The following is a 20,340-nucleotide window of genomic DNA, read 5'->3' as shown; positions in this document are numbered from 1 at the left end:
ATGCACTGGAGCTCTCCACAAAGTGAATGGATCAGTGTCACAAAAATAACTATATTTAAAATTGAGATCTCTCGGACAGCCTCAAACAGCACTTAGACGCATCTGAATCCACAAGGACAGACTGCCACAAGCAGGGAATCATTTCTGTAGATGTTTTCTGAGGAATCCATCTCAAGACACTCACAAGAGGTTGTACTGAGCCACATAGCCCCACTTCCACTCTGAAGGGGCCGATTTTATTTCTGCTTATGACACAGCTGATAGGTCCAGTCCCTCTCTGCAAGAAGGCACAGGCTCCATACAGTTTCGAAAACCAATCAATCTGACAACGTTGACTCAGCTTCAGAACCAGTCCAGTTTATTGTCATACACACCCAAATGTGTAATAAAATTCCTTGTTCACTTGTGGCTCACAGCGTAAACATTTAACATTCAGTAATAATAAATACAGCAATAAATGCAACCTTTGAAATTTAACGCAGAAAACATAGAAAATAGGTGCAGGAGGAGGCCATTTGGCCCTTCGAGCCTGGCAGTTTGCTATAATGAGAGTCACGAGTAAAGGAAAATGTCACAACCCTTTTCCCCAGGGTGGACATATCCAGTACATGGGGGCAGCACAGTGGCGCAGGAGTGCAGTTGCTGCCTTCAGGGCCTGTCCCACTGTATGAGGTAATTCAAGAGTTCTCCCGAGTTTTCCCCTGATTCGAACTCAGAGAATGTCCGTAGCAGGTCGGTAGGAGTTCATGGATGTCTCGTAGCGGCTCGTACGAGTAAAAAGTAACAATTTTTTTTATCACGAGTATTTTTATTTACTCGTGGACATTTTTCACAGTGTTGAAAAAAAGTCACGAGATTACCAGATTTCCCGGGAACCTACCGTTACTTGTGTGAGCCGCTACGAAACATCCACAAACTCGTACGGACCCGCTACGGACATTCTCCGACTTCGAATCACGGGAAAACTCGGGAGAACTCGTGAATTATCTCGTACAGTGGGACAGGCGCTTTACAACGCCAGAGACCCAGGTTCCATCCTGACTACGGGTGTTGTCAGAACGGAGTTTGCACTTTCTTCCCGTGACCTGCGTGGGGTTTCCCCAGGAGCCCAGGTTTCCTCCCACACTCCAAATATGTACAGGTTTGTAGGTTACTTGGCTTCGGTGAAATTGGATTGTAAAATTGGTAATTGTCCCTAGCGTGTGTTGGATCGTGTTAGTGTGCGGGGATCGGTGGGGCCAAGGACATGTTTCCATGCTGTATCTCTAAACTAAACTAGAGGACAGACATAAGGTGAGAGGTGGAAAGTTTAATGGAACTGTGCGGGGCACGTTTTTTACACAGAGTGGTGGCGACCTTGAATGCATTGCCTGGGGTGGTGGTGACGATGGACATGGGGCCTTTAGATAGAAGTGGAATACATGGAAGTCCAAGGATTAGAGGGATTGTAGAGATCCAAACGTTGTAAACAAAACAGTGTTTTATTAAGTACAGTTTTGGTACACGTGCGCGTTTAGCAAGGACTTGAGCAAAGTTCCTGCTGTTGCAATCGGTCACACCAGTTGACTGATGACTTCTTTAACCAACTCCCGCCAAAACCCTGTCACGTGATAACCCCCGCTCTCCTGATGAGGGTTCTAGCAATGTGGCTTGACCACCAGGTGTCGCCACAGAATATTAATCATGTACAGGTAGATGAGACCATCAAGATTAAATCTGGAGGGGGACCAAGGAGGTTGATAACAGGCAGGGTGTGAGCAGTAGGTCATAAATTGGAAGGAGTGATGGGAAGGTAGCGGTCAGGACCAGTACGTCACAGATGGGCAGGGAGAGGTGAAGGAACATGGTGATGCTGAGGGGCTGAAGTGTGTTTATTTCAATGCAAGGGGTATTGTGGGGAAAGCAGATGAACCTAGAGCCTAAATCAAACCTCTGATGTTGAGGCTGTTGTGGCGACATGGTTGTAAGAGGGACACGAATGGCAGCTCAATGATCCAGGGTTTCAATGTTTCAGGCATCATCACTGAGATGGAGGAGTTGGACAAATAATCAGGGAGAATGTCCCGGCAACACTCAGAGAGGACGTACAGGAGCGGACGTTCATCCGCTGGGGCAATATAGGTTGAGTTTAGAAATAAGAAAGGTACAAGAACTCTAATGGTATTGTCCTTTCAGCCTCCCAATAGCAAGTGGCAGATAGAGGAATGGACGTGTGGACAGATGACCAAAATATGCCAGAACAACACAGTTGTCTTTGTGGGTGACTTTAACTTCCCCAATATTGACTGGGACTTGTTCTGTGCCAAAGGCTTAGATGGGGCAGAATTTGTCAAGCTGTATCCCAGATGGTTTCTTGAAATAGTGTGTGGATGGAGAAGGGAATGTGGTGTACCTTGTGCTGGGAAATGAGCCTGGCCAGGTGACTGGTGTTCCATTGGAGGAGCACTTTAAGGATAGCGATCACAACTCCATATGTTGTAACATTGCTTTGAATAAGGAGAAGGCTGGGACTTGTGCGAAGGTGAAATCAGAGAGGGCTTTTGTTTGATGTCTTCAGCGAGAATAGGTCCATTGTAAACAGATTGATTCACAATTGTGCTCTTGGTTGGAGCACTGAATGTTTTTGGCGAGAAGCTCTTCAGCCACTGAGTGGAAGTGATTGCAGAGGTCCATGGCAATGACCTTCCCTGTTGGAGAGAGCAAGGAGACAGACCCCTGTTGCATGTATCTCCTTGCTTGAAGATGTGGCAATGAATTCCACATATTCTTAAAGCCCTGCCCCACTGTACGAGTTCATACAAGAGCTCTCCCTGAATTTGCCCTGATTCGAACTCGGAGATTTACTGTAATGACCACTCGTCGGTACTCGGGGCTCTCTTGGACATTTTTCAACATGTTGAAAAATCTTCACGAGTCTTCCCGAGCTTACCTGCCGTTATTGAGTCTTCCTGAGTACCAGCCGTTAGCGTTACGAGCCGCTAAGAGACGTCCCCGAGCTCCGACGTACCCGCTACGTTCATTCTCCGTGTTTACCACGAGTCAGATTTTCTTTTTAACTCGGGAGAGCTCTTGAATGAACTCGTACAGTGGGACGAGTCTATTATGATCGCCTGGGACGCCGCACGATTGGCAGCCTCGCCAACGGTCTGTCTGTTTTTTTTTGTCTTTTTTTTGTTATTTTTAGTGTGTTTTTAAATTTTGTGTAAATGTTCTCTGGTTTGTTTTATGTGGGGGGTGGGGGAAGGGGTTGGGGGAAACTTTTTTTCAATCTCTTACCTTGCCGGAGATGCGATTGTTTTCCGGATCGTACCTCCGGTTGCTCTGCGGCCTAACATCATGGAGCAGGAGGCCGTGCTCGGGACTGACTTGGATCCCCACCGCTGGGCCGTGGACTTACCATCGGAGCCGATCCCTTGCCTGGGATCACTCCTGCAGATTTTATCATCGAGAGCTCGCAGTCTCGGGTAGAGACCATAGATGTCGGGAGCTCCAACAATGAAGAAGGTTCGACCAGCCCCAACCCTGGGTCAGATCATGGGCGTGGGGGAGCTGAGATTCCCCCCCGATACAGGAGCTTGATTACCCCGACGCGGAGGGCCCGACCGCCGGCTACGGGAGGAAGATCGTCCCATCAACGGAAGGCTCGAAGCCCCCAACTGCGGCAAGACAAAGAAGGGAAGAGATTGAATTTATTTTTCGCCTTCCATCACAGTGAGGAATGTGGAGGAGTCACTGTGGTGGATGTTTATGTACTTTGTGTGTTCTGTTGCTTTTTATTTATATGATTGACTTGACAAATGAAATTCCTCGTATGTTGCAAAAAATACTTGGCTAATAAAGTATTATTGTATATTCACCAGGCTCTGACTAAAAAATTCATCATCCTCTGACTTGAAGATGAGTACAGCCTCTCTGAGTTCCCTGGAGTATCCTCCTCTCCCAGACGTGGGCAGCTGTGGGAACAAGTCAAATGAACTCATGTGAAGAACTGAGTCACAGTTGCGGAGGTCTTTGAAGTGCTCTTTCCCATGGGTGTTGACAGCACTGATTCTAGTCAGTTCATCCCACTTCAGTGGGGTGGGACCACAGATGTGAGTTTAGTTGAGTTTATTGTCACGTGTACCGAGGTACAATGAAAAGCTTTTGTTGAGTGCTATCCAGTCAGTGGAAAGACAATACATGATTACGATCAAGCCATTCATGTGCACTGATACAAGATAAAGGAAATTGTTACATAGCAGACGTCTTTAAAATGATGCAGGTTTTGAACAGTTGGTGCAGAGAAAATAATTCCATTTGTCGGGTGTGGAAAGTCTATCCAGAGGTGATCCGTAGAAGGCCATGGATCACGTGATTGATGATTAGCGCAAAATAAAGTTAGCAAAGTCCAATTAAAGATAGTCCGAGGGTCTCCAGTAAGGTCAATAGCAGTTCAGGACTGCTCTCTAGTTGTGGTTACGCTGCTGAAGAACTCGTGATTGTCATTGCTTTTGGTGAACTACAGAGAGTCCTGTGGTCCAGCCATCCACCGTTTGTTCTCTGTAACTTGGGTTTTCTGCTGGATGTCTGTGGGGCGCTTGTATGCTCTCTTGAGACATGCTGAAGCTTCGAGTCCAGCAACACCATATCCTTGCAATCAATTAGCTTCTTGATCACTCGATCATTTCATGCGCCAGTACGATTATTCTTCTCAGAGAAACAAAGGGTTTCTGAGCATGTCTCATTTATGCCAGAAGTACCCATTAGCTGTGGACACTTTGCAGATCCGGCAGTTTAGGGATTGAATCTTTAGTCAGAGGATGGTGTAGTCTTTAGTCAGAGGGTGGTGAATTGTAAGGTCATAGGGAATGAAGAATAGAATTAGGCCATTCGGCCCATCAAGTCTACTCCACCATTCAATCATGGCTGATCTATCTCTCCCTCCTAACCCCATTCTCCTGCCTTCTCCCCATAACTTCTGACACCTGCATTAATCAAGAATCTATCTATCTCTGCCTTAAAATCTCTGAATCTGTGGAATTCTTTGCTGCTGTGGAGGCCGTCAATGGATATTTTTAAGGCAGAGATAGACAGATTCTTGATTAGTACCAGTGTCAGGGGTTATGGGGAGACCTCGGAGAAAACCCATGCAGTTACAAGGAGAAGGTACAAACTCCATACAGACAGCACCCATAGTCAGGATTGAACCCAGGTGAATTGGTGCTGTAAGGCAGAAACTCTACCGCTGCACCACCATGCCGCCCTAATCACAATATTTTATCAAAGCTGCCGCTGAACCTCCTACTCTAGGGGTCTCAACTTTGTTTACCAACTTTTTATGGCATTTTACTTTGTTAAATGTTTTCTTAAAAATCATATTGACAACACTATTGCATTCTTGTGCCATATATCCCCTCTGATTATGTGGATCAATCAATTTTGATGAAATAGTTTGGAAATGAAAAGCAGCATGTTAACTTTTTACCTGCCTTCAGCCATTTTAAGCCCCAGTTCTATTATTGGTCATCCATCTTAGTGTGAGTGAAACAGTGTAAATGTGGATGCCAAGAATCAACTACAACAAGACTTACTTATTCTCTTCACACTGTGTTTTTGATTTTCTGTTTTTGGATTGAATTCTGTTTTTAACTTGTGTCTCTGTGATGTCTTTATTACTTGTTATATTCCGATTATATGTTATTCCGATTACTATGTAAGGTGTCCTTGAGATGTCTGAAAGGCGCCCATTAAATAAAATGTATTATTATTATTATTATTATTAAATGCTCTATTTACCTACCGTTGCGCCACCATGCTGTCCTGCAGGTGTAAGTGCTTGTAAGTGCAAGGTTCTTGGCCATGAAGGCCCGTTGTCCTGGCAGTGTTGCCGGGTTCGCCTGGCCATGGTGTCCTCTGTTACTGTAGTCCACATGCTCGGCCTCTTGGACCAGCCGAGCCCCAGGCTGCTGCAGGGCATCCAGCGGCCCACTCCATCGTCAAGGCCATGCGCAGCCTCCTGGCGACGGTTCGCTTACTGGCCCAGACACACACAAAATGCTGGAGTAACTCAGCAGGACAGGCAGCATCTCTGGAGAGAAGGAATGGGTGACGTTTCGGGTCGAGACCCTTCCTCACACATCGGTAAGCAAACCTTTCAGGGGGCAGTCTGCCTCTAACAGCCTTGCGAATAACTGAGATGCCTGTGGTCAGCTTTGTAATTTTAATCACCCCTCCACAGGAGTGCTGATTCGAAGGGCCAAATGGCCTCGTCCTGCACCTATTATCTATGTTTACTGGAAGCTGTGCTTTCTGTTAGACAGATCTTAATTACTGATATGCCCTTATTTAACCTTCCTGCCTCACTCCCCTTTCCTCCTTTAAGATATTAAGATATTGACCAAGTTATTGGGCATCTGCCCTAACACCGCTTTTATTGGGTCATATCAATGCTTGCTTGCATCTGTGAAGCACTAGTTTAAACTTTACTAGTTTAAATGTGGTACTTAGTGACAAATTTTTACTGTTGCTTGATGCAGTGCTTTGCTTTTCATTATGAATTTAATTGTTTATCTTGAAAAGCCTTAAATAATCAATCTCTGCAAATTATACCCAGAGGGGCTGTAATTTTCAGGAATATACTTTTGCGGTTTTTCAAAGAGTGGAACATTTGTAGCTTCATAGTTGTTCGATGACTCACGGCCTTTCCGAAGTCAGTGTTGTGAGGACAACTAGTAAATAGAATCAGGAGTTACAAAATATAAATCAAAAGCTGATGAAACATGGAAATTGCTTGGGTATGCTCAGTGATTCATGGAATATTGTGGGAGTCTATCCCAGATCCCAGCTGTTAGATTATTCATATGTTATCTGAAAGTGACTGCAAGTTGTAATGTGAGGAACAATGTTGAATTTTACTGAGAAAATAAAGGAAAAAACATGATTTGCAATTATTTTCTGGCTGTCACGTTCAAATTCCACAATTTATTTCACAGCGACTGAACACATTGAAGCAAAATATCAGCAAAAATAAGTCTAGTCTTATTTTTTGTAAACTGGATGGATAAGGTTATAAGGAATAGGAGTAGAAGTAGGCGATTCGGCCCATTAAGTCTACTCCGTCATTCAATCATGGCTGATCTATCTCTCTCTCCTAACTCCATTCTCCTGCCTTCTCCCCATAACCTCTGACACCTGTGCTAATCAAGATCTATCTATCTCTGTCTTAAAAATATCCACTGGCGGCCTCCACAGCCTTCTGTGGCAAAGAATTCCACAGATTCACCACCCTCTGACTAAATAAATTTCTCCTCGTCTCCTTCCTTTTTTTTAATTAGAAGTACAATACTGTGGTACCTTTTTTCAGGTGCCAAATATATGTTAGTGTGGTGCGTCAGGTATTTTGAGAGGCACCTTTATTTGTGTTCCTCCAGGAGCCGTTACAGAGGGAGGAGCGACCTTCGTGTGGTGAGTTAAAAAACCCATCGCGGGGCTTGTCTCAACAGAGGCCCAGGAGCCGTTACAGAGGGAGCAGCGACCTTCGTGTGGTGAGTTAAAAAACCCTTGCGGGGCTTGTCTCAACAGAGGCCCAGGAGCCGTTACAGAGCGAGGAGCGACCAAAATCTGCAACGTTCCATTCGCAGACCACACTTCAAATTAAGGGGGCTGGTGGAAGCCTCTGATTGGTCGAATGGACTAGAGGACGCAGCCGTTACAGGACTAGAGGAAGCAGCTGGTTGGCTTGTATCCCGGGTAAGGCTTTATTGTATTCGGTTAAGGGGGAGAATGAGGGCCAGGGCAGTTTACTGTTCGAATGTCAGATGTGGGAGGTCACGGAGTCTGAGTGCCCTCCAGACGTCCACATCTACGCGAGGTGCGTTGAGATGGGGCTCCTAAGGGACCGTGTTAGGAACCTGGAACAGCAACTCGATGACCTCTGTCTGCTCAGGGAGAGCGAGGAGGTCATAGTTAGGAGTTACAGGGAGGTGGTCACTCCAAGACCACGGGAGACAGAAAACTGGTCACAGTTAAGAAGGGCAACGGGCAGAGGCAGGGACTGGTGAGTACCCCGGTGGCTGTACACCTTGAAAATAAGTACTCATGTTTGAGTAAGGGTGGAGGAGACAGCCTACCTGGGGGCAGCGACAGCGGCCGGGCCTCTGGCATAAAGACCGGTCCTGTTGCTCAGAAGGGTAAGGAAAAGAAGAGGAGGGCAATTGTAATAGGGGACTCTATAGTCAGGGGGTCGGATAGGCGATTCGGTGGACGCAGACAAGAGACCCGGATGGTAGTTTGCCTCCCTGGTGCCAGGGTCAGGGATGTGTCTGAACGGGTCCAAGAAATCCTGAAATGGGAGGGAGAGGAGCCTGAAGTTGTGGTACATATAGGTACCAACGACATAGGTAAAAAAAGAGAAGAGGTCCTGAAAGAAGAATTTAGGGAGTTAGGTAGAGAGTTAAGGAGAAGGACTGCAAAGGTAACAATCTCAGGATTACTGCCTGTGCCACGCGACAGTGAGAGTAGGAATGGAGCGAGGTGGAGGATAAATGAGTGGATGAGGGACTGGTGCAGTGGGTATGGATTCAAGTTTCTGGATCATTGGGACCTCTTTTGGGGAAGGTGCGACCTGTACAGAAAGGACGGATTGCACTTGAACTCGAGGGGGACCAATATCCTGGCGGGGAGATTTGCAAAGGCTACTGGGGAGACTTTAAACTAGTATGGTTGGGGGGAGGGACTCAAATTGGGAAAGCTAGCAGTCAGTGTGTGAGGCAGGAGGCAGAGAATGGTAGCACTCTGACCCAAAATGTAGGGGAGAGAGAAGAAAAAGACAATAAACAGAGAATAAGAGAGGGTGGGTTTCTTAAATGTGTATATTTTAATGCTAGGAGCATTGTAAGAAAGGTGGATGAACTTAGAGCCTGGATTGACACCTGGAAGTATGATGTTGTGGCGATCAGTGAAACATGGTTGCAGGAGGGCTGTGTTTGGAAACTAAATATTCCAGGATTTCGTTGCTTCAGGTGTGATGGAATTGGAGGGGCAAGAGGTGGAGGTGTTGCATTGCTTATCAGGGAAGATATTACAGCAGTGCTTTGGCAGGATAGATTAGAGGGCTCGTCTAGGGAGGCTATTTGGGTGGAACTGAGAAATGGGAAAGGGGTAGCAACACTTATAGGGGTGTATTATAGACCGCCAAATGGGGGGCGAGAATTGGAAGAGCAAATATGTAAGGAGATTGCAGATATTAGTAGTAAGCACAAGGTAGTGATTGTGGGAGATTTCAATTTTCCACACATAGACTGGGAAACACATTCTGTAAATGGGCTGGATGGGTTGGAGTTTGTAAAATGTGTGCAGGATAGTTTTTGCAGCAATACATAGAAGTACCTACTAGAGAAGGGGCGGTGCTGGACCTCCTGTTAGGAAATGAGACGGGTCAGGTGGCAGAGGTATGCGTTGGGGAACAGTTCGGGACCAGTGATCACAATACCATTAGTTTCAATATAATTATGGAGAGGGTCAGAACTGGACCTAGGGTTGAGATTTTTGATTGGAGAAAGGCTAACTTTGAGGAGATGCGAAAGGATTTAAAAGGAGTAAATTGGGACATTTTGTTTTATGGGAAAGATGTGGAAGAGAAATGGAGTACATTTAAAGGTGAAATTTTAAGAGTACAGAATCTTTATGTCCCTGTTCGGTTGAAAGGAAATAGTAAAAATCGGAAAGAGCCATGGTTTTCAAGGGAAATTGGACACGGTTCGGAAAAAGAGGGAGATCTACAATAATTATAGGCAGCATGGAGTAAATGAGGTGCTTGAGGAGTATAAAGAATGTAAAAAGAATCTTAAGAAACAAATTAGAAAAGCTAAAAGAAGATATGAGGTTGCTTTGGCAAGTAAGGTGAAAGTAAACCCAAAGGGTTTCTACAGCTATATTAATAGCAAAAGGATAACGAGGGATAAAATTGGTCCATTAGAGAGTCAGAGTGGACAGCTATCTGCAGAGCCAAAAGAGATGGGGGAGATATTGAACAATTTCTTTTCTTCGGTATTCACCAAGGAGAAGGATATTGAATTATGTGAGGTAAGGGAAACAAGTAGAGTAGCTCTCGGGCACCATCTTGAGCAGCACAGGGGCTCCACAAGGAACTGTGCTGGCTCCGTTCCTGTTTACCATCTACACAGCGGATCTCCAATGGAACACCAACAGCTGCTTTTTGCAGAAGTATTCGGATGATACAGCTGTTGTCGGCCTCATTAAAGGGGGCAATGAGGAGGAATACAGAGACATTATAAGTAACTTTGTGGAGTGGAGCGCACACAATAATCTCCATCTCAACACCAAAAAAACAAAGGAGATAGTGGTGGACTTTAGGAGGGGGAGGAGGAGGACTCAAGCAACGCCGATCACCATTAAGGGCACTGAGGTGGAGGTGGTTGCTAATCACAGGTACCTTGGGGTGCAGCTTGACAGTGAGCTGAACTGGAAGTGTCATATGGAGGCGGTGTACAGGAGGGGACAAAGCCGACTGTATTTTTTAAGGAGGCTGAGGTCTTTTAATATCTGCCAACCCCTACTGTGCAGTGTCTACCATTCAGTGGTGGCCAGTGCTCTGTTCTTTGCTGTGGCCTGTTGGGGAGATGGCGCCCGTATAGCGGATAAAAACAGATTGGACAAACTAATCAGGAAGGCCGGCTCAGTGGTCGGGGCTGAGCAACGAACGGTCCAGCAGGTGGCAGAGGCCAGAACTCTAAATAAACTAGGTTCCATAATGACAAACCCCACTCACCCACTCCATGCCCTGAAGGTGATCAAGAGCAGCATCTTCAGCCAGAGGCTGATTGCACCAATGTGCAAAACGGAGAGATACAGGAAGTCCTGTTTACCAGCTGCTATAAGACTTTTTAATGAGCATAAATAACTGCACTTTTTTTAAATTAATTGTATTTTAACTTGTATTTTAACGTATTTTAACTTGTTATGTATGAAAGCGTGGTGTTATGTTTGTCTTGAAGCTGTCGTGGCACTGTAATTTCCTGAAAAGGATTATTAAAGGAATAATCTAATCTAATCTAATCTATGGAAACTATGAGATTCAAAGAAGAGGAAGTACTGACACTTTTGAGAAATATAAAAGTGGATAAGTCTCCAAGTCCGGACAGGATATTCCCTAGGACATTGAGGGAAGTTAGTGTAGAAATAGCAGGGGCTATGACAGAAATATTTAAAATGTCATTAGAAACGGGAATAGTGCCGGAGGATTGGCGTACTGCGCATGTTGTTCCATTGTTTAAAAAGGGGTCTAAGAGTAAACCTACCAATTATAGACCTGTTAGTTTGACGTCAGTGGTGGGAAAATTAATGGAAAGGATACTTAGAGATAATATATATAAGCATCTGGATAAACAGGGTCTGATTAGGAACAGTCAACATGGATTTGTGCCTGGAAGGTCATGTTTGACTAATCTTCTTGAATTTTTTGAAGAGGTTACTCGGGAAATTGATGAGGGTAAAGCAGTGGATGTTGTATATATGGACTTCAGTAAGGCCTTTGACAAGGTTCCTCATGGAAGGTTGGTTAAGAAGGTTCAATGGTTGGGTATTAATGGTGGAGTAGCAAGATGGATTCAACAGTGGCTGAATGGGAGATGCCAGAGAGTAATGGTGGATGGTTGTTTGTCAGGTTGGAGGCCAGTGACTAGTGGGGTGCCACAGGGATCTGTGTTGGGTCCACTGTTGTTTGTCATGTACATCAATGATCTGGATGATGGTGTGGTAAATTGGATTAGTAAGTATGCAGATGATACTAAGATAGGTGGGGTTGTGGATTTTCAAAGTCTACAGAAAGATTTATGCCAGTTGGAAGAGTGGGCTGAAAGATGGCAGATGGAGTTTAATGCTGATAAGTGTGAGGTGCTACATCTTGGCAGGACAAATCAAAATAGGACGTACATGGTAAATGGTAGGGAATTGAAGAATGCAGGTGAACAGAGGGATCTGGGAATAACTGTGCACAGTTCCCTGAAAGCGGAAACTCATGTAGATAGGGTGGTAAAGAAAGATTTTGGTGTGCTGGCCTTTATAAATCAGAGCATTGAGTATAGAAGTTGGGATGTAATGTTAAAAATGTACAAGGCATTGGTGAGGCCAATTCTGGAGTATGGGGTACAATTTTGGTCGCCTAATTATAGGAAGGATGTCAACAAAATAGAGAGAGTACAGAGGAGATTTACTAGAATGTTGCCTGGGTTTCAGCAACTAAGTTACAGAGAAAGGTTGAACAAGTTAGGGCTTTATTCTTTGGAGTGCAGAAGGTTAAGGGGGGACTTGATAGAGGTCTTTAAAATAATGAGAGGGATAGACAGAGTTGACGTGGATAAGCTTTTCCCACTGAGAGTAGGGAAGATTCAAACAAGGGGACATGACTTGAGAATTAAGGGACAGAAGTTTAGGGGTAACATGAGGGGGAACTTCTTTACTCAGAGAGTGGTAGCTGTGTGGAATGAGCTTCCAGTGAAGGTGGTGGAGGCAGGTTCGTTTTTATCATTTAAAAATAAATTGGATAGTTATATGGACGGGAAAGGAATGGAGGGTTATGGTCTGAGCGCAGGTGTATGGGACTAGGGGAGAATACGTGATCGGCACGGACTAGAAGGGTCGAGATGGCCTGTTTCCGTGCTGTAATTGTTATATGGTTATATGGTAGGGAAGTCCACACGAGAGAAAGATGACACCCTGCCTTTAAACCCTCTGGTTAAGGACCGTCTCCGGACTGAACCACTGAGCCAAGGGGTTCGACAGTTAGGGTGGCCCGACCCTTGGGAGCCGCCACAGGACCCCCCCCCCAGAACCCGAGGCACGAAACGCACCGGCGGGCGCACGACCCGGCCGGCCCGCGTGCGGAAGTCAGCCGATCGTGGGACTGGCGGAGGCATAGGTGGAGGGACAGGTCGAGGGATAGGTCGAGGGACCGGCGGGAGGACAGGTGGAGTGAAAAGCGGAGGGAGCCGTGAAAGGGGGCGCCCTCGAGGCCGAGGTTGGGCAACCAGCTGGTCAATGTCCAGGTGTGCCGGCTTCAACCGGTCGATCGACACGGCCTCCGGCCGGCCCCCCATGTCCAGCACAAAAGTCGACTGCCCGTGTTCCAGCACCCGGAACGGGCCCTCGTACGGCTCTGGAGTGGCGTCCGGTGGGCATCACGGCGCAGGAAAACGTAAGGGCAGTCCCTGAGGGCTGATGGCACGTGCGGGCGAAATGTCCCATGGCGGGACATCGGGACGGGTGCGAGCCTGCCAACTCGCTCGCGAAGGTACTTTAAGGAGGATGCGGCCGTTCCCTGCTGCCCCGGCGCCGACGGCACGAACTCTCCGGGCACCGTGAGTGGCGACCCGTACACAAGCTCCTCCGATGATGGGGCTAAGTTCTCCTTAGGAGCAGTCCGAATGCCCTGCATGACCCACGGCAACTCGTCCATCCAGTCCGGGCCAGAGAGTCACGCCTTCAGCGCTGCCTTGAGCTGCCAGTGGAACCTCTCCACCAGACCGTTATCTTGCGGGTGATAAGCCGTGGTGTGGTGCAGCCGCACGCCGAGCAAGCGAGCCATGGTCGACCATAGCTCGGAGGTGAACTGTGGCCCCCGGTCTGAGGAGATGTGCGCCGGCACCCCGAAGCGAGCAATCCAGTGCGCGGACAACGCACGAGCGCACGTAGTTGTTGAAGTGTCAGCCAGCGGAATGGCCTCCGGCCACCGTGTGAAGCGGTCCACCATCGTGAGAAGGTGGGTGATGCCCCGGGATGGCGGAAGAGGCCCCACAATGTCTACGTGGAGATGGTCGAATCGCCGGTGAGGTAGACCGAACTCCTGGAGAGGCGCACAGACATGGCGCTGGAACTTCGCCATCTGGCACGGAATGCAGGTGCGAGCCCAGTGGCCAACCTGCTTGCGCAGACCGTGCCACGTGAAACGAGCGGCCACTAGTGCCGTTGTCGCCCGGATTGATGGGTGAGACAGTCCGTGGATCACCTCGAACACCCTCCGGCGCCAGGCGGCAGTGACGATGGGGCGCAGCTGACCGGACGATACATCACACAGGATCATCGCTCCTCCAGGACCGAGAGGGACATCTTCAAGGCGGAGGCCAGAGATGGCAGTCCGGTAGGCGGGCACCTCACCGTCCGTGAGCTGTGCCTCTGCCAGGGCAGAATAATCAATTCCGGGCGCCACCTCGAAAACGGCGTTGATATCGGGGCGGGACAATGCGTCGGTTCTCTTTCCCCTCGACGTAGCAGATAGATGTGGTATATTCCGAGATGTAAGCCAATTGCCGCTGATGTCGTGCGGACCAGGGGTCGGAAACCTTCGCCAGGGCGAAAATGAGCGGCTTGTGGTCCGTGTAGGCGGTGAACGGGTGGATCTCCAGGAAGTAGCAGAAGTGGAGCACTGCCAGGTACAGAGCCAGGAGCTCGCGATCGAACGCGCTGTATTTGGTCTGCGCGCGGTTGAGGTGCTGGCTGAAGAAGGCCAGGGTCCGCCAACCTCCGCCCGTCAGTTGCTCCAGCATGGCACCAACCGCCGACTCCGAGGCGTCCACCGTGAGAGCAGTCAGGGTACCTTCCCACGGGTGCACCAGCAGTACGGCCCGAGCAAGGGCCTCCTTCGCGCCGCCAAATGCTGCTTCTGCCTCGTGGGTCCATTCGACGTTCTTGTGCTGTCCACCCGGGTACGTGCACGGCTGGCGGCATTGTCGTGCTGCAGCACCACAGCGCTGATGGTAGTAGCAGCAGCGCCTCATGTTGGTGGTACTTGGAGCTTGCCAGCTCCTGTTGGTGGTACTTGCAGCTTGCTGGCGCTGGACTGCAGGTGCAGTACCCGACAGGGGGGGGCGATCTTACGGGCCGTCGGGCTGGAGCTGTCACTCCTTCCACAGCTCCCCCGCCCCACCGGAGGAAATCGGGAGCTGCCGGGGTGACGTCATCGGCGCGCCTGCCGACGGCCAGCGCGTTGACGTCATCAGGGCGCGTCGTCCTCAGTGCGTCCCCATGGCTGCTGATGGCCAGCGCGTTGACGTCATCAGGGCGCGCCATCCACAGCACGTCGGCGCACCTCCCGAGGGCCCTGATGTCGGCGAAGGAGGCGTCCGTGAGCTGAAGACGGATGTAGGCCGGCAGCAGATGGAGGTAGGTGTACTCGAACATCAGGCACGGCTTGTGCCCATCCAGGAGAGCAACCATCTCCTTTAGGAGGCTAGATGGCCGTTGGTCGCCTAGGCCCTCCACATGAAGGAGCCTAGCAGCACGCTCCATCCTACTGAGTCCATAAATCTGGAGCAGGAGCTCCTTAAGGCCGAGATATTTACCGGTGGCCGGGGGGGCTGCGAGGAAGTCCGTGACCTCTTCAACCGTGTCCTGGTCGAGGGCCCCCACCAGGTAATAGAAGCGGGTGGCATCGACTGTGATGCCCCGCAGGTTGAATTGGGCCTCCGCCTGCTGCAACCAGGCGTTTTTGCAACAATACATAGAAGTACCTACTAGAGAAGGGGCGGTACTGGACCTCCTGTTAGGAAATGAGATGGGTCAGGTGGCAGAGGTATGCGTTGGGGAACAGTTCGGGTCCAGTGATCACAATACCATTAGTTTCAATATAATTATGGAGAGGGACAAAACTGGACCTAGGGTTGAGATTTTTGATTGGAGAAAGGCTAACTTTGAGGAGATGCGAAAGGATTTAAAAGGAGTAAATTGGGACAGTTTGTTTTATGGGAAAGATGTGGAAGAGAAATGGAGTACATTCAAAGGTGAAATTTTAAGAGTACAGAATCTTTATGTCCCTGTTCGGTTGAAAGGAAATCGTAAAAATTGTAAAGAGCCATGGTTTTCAAGGGAAATTGGACACTTGGTTCGGAAAAAGAGGGATATCTACAATAGTTATAGGCAGCATGGAGTAAATGAGGTGCTTGAGGAGTATAAAGAATGTAAAAAGAATCTTAAGAAAGAAATTAGAAAAGCTAAAAGAAGATATGAGGTTGCTTTGGCAAGTAAGGTAAAAGTAAATCCGAAGGGTTTCTACCGCTATATTAATAGCAAAAGGATAACTAGGGATAAAATTGGTCCATTAGAGAGTCAGAGTGGCCAACTATCTGCAGAGCCAAAAGAGATGGGGGAGATATTGAACAGTTTCTTTTCTTCGTTATTCACCAAGGAAAAGGATATTGAATTATGTGAGGTAAGGGAAACAAGTAGAGTAGCTATGGAAACTATGAGGATCAAAGAAGAGGAAGTACTGACACTTTTGAGAAATATAAAAGTGGATAAGTCTCCAGGTCCGGACAGGATATTCCCTAGGATATTGAGGGAAGTTAGTGTAGAAATAGCAGGGGCTATGGCAGAAATATTTCAAATGTCATTAGAAACGGGAATAGTGCCGGAGGATTGGCGTACTGCGCATGTTGTTCCATTGTTTAAAAAGGGGTCTAAGAGTAAACCTAGCAATTATAGACCTATTAGTTTGACGTCAGTGGTGGGCAAATTAATGGAAAGAATACTTAGAGATAATATATATAAGCATCTGGATAAACAGGGTCTGATTAGGAACAGTCAACATGGATTTGTGCCTGGAAGGTCATGTTTAACTAATCTTCTTGAATTTTTTGAAGATGTTACTCGGGAAATTGATGAGGGTAAAGCAGTGGATGTTGTGTATATGGACTTCAGTAAGGCCTTTGACAAGGTTCCTCATGGAAGGTTGGTTAAGAAGGTTCAATGGTTGGGTATTAATGGTGGAGTAGCAAGATGGATTCAACAGTGGCTGAATGGGAGATGCCAGAGAGTAATGGTGGATGGTTGTTTGTCAGGTTGGAGGCCAGTGACGAGTGGGGTGCCACAGGGATCTGTGTTGGGTCCACTGTTGTTTGTCATGTACATCAATGATCTGGACGATGGTGTGGTAAATTGGATTAGTAAGTATGCAGATGATACTAAGATAGGTGGGGTTGCGGGTAATGAAGAAGAGTTTCAAAGTCTACAGAGAGATTTATGCCAGTTGGAAGAGTGGGCTGAAAGATGGCAGATGGAGTTTAATGCTGATAAGTGTGAGGTGCTACATCTTGGCAGGACAAATCAAAATAGGACGTACATGGTAAATGGTAGGGAATTGAAGAATGTAGGTGAACAGAGGGATCTGGGAATAACTGTGCACAGTTCCATGAAAGTGGAATCTCATGTAGATAGGGTGGTAAAGAAAGCTTTTGGTGTGCTGGCCTTTATAAATCAGAGCATTGAGTATAGACGTTGGGATGTAATGTTAAAATTGTACAAGGCATTGGTGAGGCCAATTCTGGAGTATGGTGTACAATTTTGGTCGCCTAATTATAGGAAGGATGTCAACAAAATAGAGAGAGTACAGAGGAGATTTACTAGAATGTTGCCTGGGTTTCAGCAACTAAGTTACAGAGAAAGGTTGAACAAGTTAGGGCTTTATTCTTTGGAGCGCAGAAGGTTAAGGGGGGACTTGATAGAGGTTTTTAAAATGATGAGAGGGATAGACAGAGTTGACGTGGAAAAGCTTTTCCCACTGAGAGTAGGGAAGATTCAAACAAGGGGACATGACTTGAGAATTAAGGGACTGAAGTTTAGGGGTAACATGAGGGGGAACTTCTTTACGCAGAGAGTGGTAGCTCTGTGGAATGAGCTTCCAGTGAAGGTGGTGGAGGCAGGTTCGTTTTTATCATTTAAAAATAAATTGGATAGTTATATGGATGGGAAAGGAATGGAGGGTTATGGTCTGAGCGCAGGTATATGGGACTAGGGGAGACTATGTGTTCGGCACGGACTAGAGGGGTCGAGATGGCCTGTTTCCGTGCTGTAATTGTTATATGGTTATATGGTTAACCAGATGTGCGGCCGGGTGGTCCAGAAGTTGGGCAATTTTACAGAGACCGCGTCCAGAGACACGGCCTGGCCGGCCTGTGAGACGTAGGGCTTTCTGCTTTCTCCATCATGACGACAATGGAGCGTCGGGGTCACCATAGTGGTGCGTAGGTCTCAAAACGAAAGAGAGGAGTCAGGTATTTCAAGAAGCACCTTTATTCGTGTTCCTCCCAGTTGTAGGGAAGTCCACACGAGAGAAAGATGGCACCCAAACCCCTGCCTTTAAACCCTCTGGTTAAGGACCGCCTCCGGACTGAACCACTGAGCCGAGGGGTTCGACAGTTAGGGTGGCCCGACCCTTGGGAGCCGCCACATTAGCATGTTACATTCTATGTACATCTTCATTTATTATTTTTTTTTTTTTTTAAAAGAGAGAGAGAAAGAGAGACTAGGTAATAGAGAATAGAAAAACATGTGATGTATAGTGTGTGAGAGAGAGAAAGAAAAGAGATAGGTGAGGAAAAGAAGTAAAAAAGAAGAACGAGAGAAAGAAAGAGTAGAAAATAGGAGATAGATGAGTATTTATATTCTTGACCATCTTTCACCCAGTCCTGAAACAGTTGGTTTGTAATATTTTGTTGCACCATATGCTTCCAAGAAGTCAATAAATGGAGACCAACTCGTTAAGAATTGGTCTTGTTAGGAGGAATCGCATTTCTTTAAGATGTGCTGTGTCCAACACATTTATAATCCACATTTTAAGCGTTGGTATGGGTGTATTTTTCCAAAATTTGAGTATAAGTTTTTTTGCTATTATTAACCCATAATTAAAAAATGAATTTTGAAATGTGTTCAATTTATTCCCGTCTCCCGTTACTTCAAGTATAATCATTTCAGTATTAGGCTCAATTTTTATCTTGAATAATTTTGTAAATATATCAAAAATGTTGCACCAGAATTTATGGAGTTTTATGCAGGATCTCCTTCCTAAAAGAACATCCTTGAAATCTGAATTATTTCAATTGAATGTGGTGGAATTCCCCAGGGGTTGATAATGGGAACAATGCCTTACAATGTATGTTCATGAAATGGACTCCAGTGTACAGGGCACTGTTTCGAATTTTGTAGATGAACTGCCAGGGGAGTGATATACCTCCAGGAAACATAGACATTCTGGTGGAATGCCAGGATAGGTACCAGATGAAATATAATGCTGAGAAATGTAAAGGGTTTAATTTTGGTAGGAAAAATGAGAATGACATGTAGACTATATAATTCAGAGAGGAGTTAAGGAACAAAGGAAGAAACAATTCATTAAGAGTGTCAGCCATGTTGAAACCGTGGTTACCACAGCTTACAGGATCCTGAGCTACAAATAGAAGCATAATACAGGTGCAAGGAAGGCTTATGAAGATAAATGAAACAGTGGTTTGCTCACTATTGAAGTATTGTCTCCAGTTCTCAATGTCATAGAAGAAGAAAGAATAAAAGTTTCAATGCTGAAGGGATTTGCTGAAATCGTTCCTTGAATGGGAGCATAATGGTTACATCGATTGGCTGGAGTAGTTCAAGTTCAAGTTACATTTATTGTCACATGGACCAATAGGTACAATGAGATTTGAGTTACCATACAGCCAAACGAATAAAAATAACACAATACACGATAGATTTTAACATGAACGTTTCCCACTGTGAGGGAAGGCAACAAAGTTCAGTCATCTTCCTCTTTGTTCTCCCGTGGTCGGGGCCTTTGAACCCTCCGCAGTCGCCACTATGGCGGCCCGATGTTCAGGCCCTCTCACCGGGATGATAGAACTCTGACGTCAGAACAGAAGAACACTCTCAGCGGCTTGGAATTTCCGAAACGGACACTTCCTACCGGAGACCGCGGCTCCCGAAGTCTACAGGCCGAGCTGGGCGGAGATTCAACACTGGCGGCCCTCGGCAAAGGATCTCAGGATGTTAAAGTCAGCGCCGCCCGTGGCTGGAAGCTCTGCAACCACAGCTGCAGCAGGCCCAGCACTCCGGAGCTCCACACAGCGACCCCCGGTAAGGCATCACCCGCTCTGCAATGGAATTCAGTGCTGCGCCGCTGCTGAAAGTCTCCGGCAGGAAAGGCCACACCAACCCAGTTGGGGGGTCAGTCAGAAACTGTAGAGGGAATAAACCGAAGATGTTTTTAGACGGGACACTTCTTCAGATTTCCATCCTGAAACATCATTTGACCATTCCCTCCACAGATGCTGCTTGACCCGCTGAATTTCTCCAGCATTTTGTTTTTTTGCTCCAGATTCAATTGTAAACTCCCAGAGAGATCTGGAGAGATCTGGATAAGTATCTGAAAGAATACTTTATTTTCATGGCCATTGTGGCCAGAGTGGGGGGAGAAGGACCAGGTGCATTCATGTTTCAGGGAGCTAGTATGGACTTGATGAGGCGAATGGCTTCCTTCCATGCTGTAACCAATCTGTGATTCTTCCTTTTCTATTAGAAGAA

This window comes from Amblyraja radiata, chromosome 17 (assembly GCF_010909765.2).
Source record: "Amblyraja radiata isolate CabotCenter1 chromosome 17, sAmbRad1.1.pri, whole genome shotgun sequence".
Lineage (NCBI taxonomy): Eukaryota > Metazoa > Chordata > Chondrichthyes > Rajiformes > Rajidae > Amblyraja > Amblyraja radiata.
Note: the sequence above shows the minus strand (reverse complement) of the source record.